The sequence below is a fragment of the Dermacentor variabilis genome, unplaced genomic scaffold (assembly GCF_050947875.1).
Source record: "Dermacentor variabilis isolate Ectoservices unplaced genomic scaffold, ASM5094787v1 scaffold_20, whole genome shotgun sequence".
NCBI lineage: Eukaryota > Metazoa > Arthropoda > Arachnida > Ixodida > Ixodidae > Dermacentor > Dermacentor variabilis.
The window spans coordinates 3,120,289-3,124,200 of record NW_027460368.1 but is presented as its reverse complement, the minus strand read 5'-3'; the positions used below and the strand labels follow the sequence as shown (position 1 = coordinate 3,124,200).

General features: G+C 44.7%; 1 non-coding gene across 1 annotated transcript; it reads right to left on the bottom strand.

Annotated features, from left to right (window-relative positions):
- Positions 1 to 3,022: 3,022 nt before the first annotated feature.
- LOC142568542 (U2 spliceosomal RNA) lies at positions 3,023 to 3,222 on the bottom strand. The gene has a single exon (XR_012825453.1). It is a non-coding gene; the product is annotated as a U2 spliceosomal RNA (small nuclear RNA).
- Positions 3,223 to 3,912: the final 690 nt, after the last annotated feature.

The window sequence follows — 3,912 nt, the reverse complement described above, 5'->3', positions numbered from 1 at the left end:
AATGGCGTTGGTGGCAGCGGCCCACACCGCGTTTGCGGTTGTCGGTCGCCAGCGATGGCTGGTTACGAAAGCGCTGCTGCCGTCTTAGCCTCTGTGAATGCCCGTAAAGGCTCACTCGCACTTGATCGACCGGACACCGATTTAGGTCAGCCGACTATCGGCGACAGCGTTTTTTTACTTTCGTGTCCGCGCCTCTGTCACACTGTACCGACGCCGAGATCTCCGCCGACCGTCGGCACAGATTGTCGGCGTCGGTACAGTGTTATAGAGGGGCCGATATGAAGTGAAAAAACGCAGTCGCTGACAGTGTCGGGTCATCGTAGTGTGAGTGATCCTATAGGGTTCTTCACTAGTGCGATCACATTTCACAACACAAAAATGTACCACGGAGATCATTTAGGGAGAACAGTGTACAGCACCATCTACTATAAGGGAGCTTCAGCATCGTCTGCTTCACTGCTGTTGCAACATCGTGCAGTTGGCCAATCTTTCTCGGCGAAAGCTTCGTAACTATACACGTAGTTTTGAGGGCTTTAGGTACAGTATGAAAGATAGAAGACGACATTTAATACGCTGTACTTTGTTTCTTTGTAAGTCGAGTGTGAGATTTCTGCCACATGTCGTATCCAAAACACAGTTTTGTGCATAGATTGACCTCCATGTGCTTTCCCTTTGGAAAGTGAACCACGGTGCCCCGTTTTAGTAACACAATCACTACAACGGGCCAAGCGGGTTTGAACTGGGGACCTTTCGATATGCAGTCTAATGCTCTACCACTGAGCTATGATGCCCCCCCCCCTTTTTTTTAACAGAATGACACACAAAGATAAAAACAAGTTCGATTACATCGATCAACGTGGCAAGCTAAAATTCCTTGAACTTCGCTAATTCCTCCAGAACACACAACAAGTTATCTAGTCCAGCCTCTTCGCGATATATCTTACCTATGAAAACGATGCTTTAAACAAAATTGTCTCGTGTTGAGCACACGATGACATCAGCATGTGTTACCGCCATCCGTGTCTTGCAAAGACCGTGGAGGCCTACCGGCAGGAAACGTATACCCTGTGCTGTTATCAGCAGTTGCTTTATAAGAGCTCTTTGCAAGACGTTCCAATAAAATATTGAATCCCAGCACTGGATTCGATGGTCACCGGTTTGTTGCAAAGAACACAGTTTGTCGTCCAGGGCACAAATATTCCTTTGTGGGCAATCCATGTCTCGACCGGAAGGGTAAATGTATGCAACCTAAAGAAAAATGACTTTGCATTTGGTCTCAGTAGCATCCTTTTAACTATCTTTAGTACATCTTGTCCTGGACCTTCATTGTATATCATTGTGTACAAAGGCACTAGCAACATATCTTCAATTAAATCCTTGTAAAATGTATTTCTTGTTACTGTGCTCAGGCGCTGCAGTGAAAACTGAACTTTTAGTATTCGAAAGGGATAGACCACCTCCCGCAAGTAGCGTTTAACCCCATAATTTAGAGGTTATGCACTAAACACAATAAATTCAGTCAAAGCACCTTTCAAACAGACCTGGAGCATCATACACAAAAATAAATCACTTTGGCCCCGCAAGAAGACAAAACGCGAAACAATCTGTCGTAAGAACAAATGCGGCAATCCAAGGCCACCATCTCGAACAGGACGAAACAAGTTAGTTCGGCTGACCCTTTCCCAAGTGGATCAGATAAAAACGGCAAACACTTTCTGCATTTTCTGTAAATTCGCACGAGTCATCGACAAAAATTGGAGGACATACCATACTTCGGCGATTAGAAATTAACTACAAACAGTTGCCTTTGCAAACATTGATAAATTACCACCTTGCCACCTTCCAGTTTTCTCTTTTACACGTGACGTCTCGTCCTCCCAGTATTACGCGCTACTATAGTAGTGCTCCAGAGGCACAACCAAATGTTTCCAAGGGGGCATGGTTCATTGTAGATTTCCAAAGGCTTGCGGTGTGACGTTCTAGCTTCCTTGCCAAAAGCCTATGCTCTTGTCCCTATTTATCTTGCAGCCGGTTTGCCTGCAATATCTAATAGCATCGCTTATCGACTCTTGTACAATTTCGTGATCTGTACAAAAGATTGCCACATCATCAGCACATGCAAACGCTTCAACATGCGACGATTCAAGATTATAACCATGAAAATTATTTCATTCCTTTTTAGAGGTGAATAGAAAGGCTCTATGTAAATTGCAGAGAAGGGACAACAGACAACGTTGCCTAATTGATGATCTAAGCCTAATACTATCAGTTAGATTCTTATTCACAACAATGTTTACAATGCAGTCATTGCATACCATCTTTAAGCCATCGACTATCGCAGTACCTGTGTTTACATGTTCAAGAATACTAAAAAGAGCTTCATGCGACACACGTTCAAATGCCTTTGCCCCTCCCCCCCCTAAGTCGTGCTCCAACATAGCTACCCGACTGACGGAAATGCCTTAGCACCCGAGAATACTACGGCCTACTTGCACATTTGTACAGATAGAGCGTCCTTTTATGTCTCATGTTTGGTGTGGTCCAACAAGAAATTTGATGACGCTGTGCAGTCGTTTTGCCAACACTTTCGTATAAATTTTGTAGACGGTGTTTGTGAGCGTTATCAGACGATACGCCCCCGCAGATAGCAGCTTAGCATGGTCGTCAGTTTTAGGAACCAGCACCACGTGAGCAGCAGGGAAAGAAAGTGGCATTTCTTTTGTTTCGTACGCTTCCGTGATGACTGCATGCTAAATGGGTGCCACTTCATCAACGTAAGCTTTGTAGAACGCGGCACCAATGCCGTCTGGCCTAGCTGTTTTCCTCAACGTTAGTTCTGTTATCGCACAATACATCCAAGCTGTATATGGCTAGATTCTCAAAAAAAATTCCGTGCGTCTATCGAGCCGAGTAGATCGAGAATTACCCCCCATAGGTGGGCTGATACCGTAGATAGAGTAATACCAGGCCGATACGCGGCGGAGCTGAAGCAGGCTTTAAGCACTCCCCTTTCCCTTCCCCTAGTGCAAGGTAGCAAACCGGAGGTTTTAACTCTGGTTAACCTCCCTGACTTTCTCTCATTTGCATCTCTCTCTCTCTCTCTCTCTCTCTCTCTCTCTCTCTCTCTGCAAAAATAAGTTTAATACCTTAGGTCTAAATACAAACCGTATTAGATATTAAGCTGATAAGAACAGATACTACACTTTGACCCGCGTCGACCATGCCTATTCGCATTGCCCTCTCTTGGTCGGCGTTCCAAGCGCTTGCGTATCTCCTTTCCGCTCTCCCGTGGTGCCAGTCCCATAAGCGTGCTGCCCGCCAGGACCGCGAGGCGGAAAGAAATGCGAACCGTCCGTGTAGCCCCGATCCCGTAAACTTGGACCATTTCACCGGAGGAATAGCCAGGTTTCAGTGGCAATTCAATCAATTTGTGTGGCCTGTGTTGTGCGCGTGACCGCTTGTGGTTTTCGAATTTCCTCACAAACAATAATAACTAATGATAATCTAATCAAATCTAAAAACAGATAAATAATCTATTGCAAGCAACAATTAAATCTGCGAAAGATAACTTCTTTGTTAAAAAAACAAGGACTTGAGAGAAAACCTAAAATCGTTTTGGAAATATGTAAAAAAAACGAAAAGAAGAATAACATATACCATCTTTATCTACTAACTGCAAAACCGTGACATCAGACTATCAGAAGGCGGAACGCTTTAACCAGTATTTCCAATCCGTGTTTTCGCAGGTATCGGCTGGGGGGAGACTTCGCTTTTGAACAACGCCAATCAGGGCGATATGATGCCAGACATTGAATTGGATGTTAGTGGCGTCGATTCTGTATTGCACCATTCAGATGAAACAAAAGCAATCGGACCTGATGGAATATCCCCAGTGGTCCTTAAAGAGTGCCA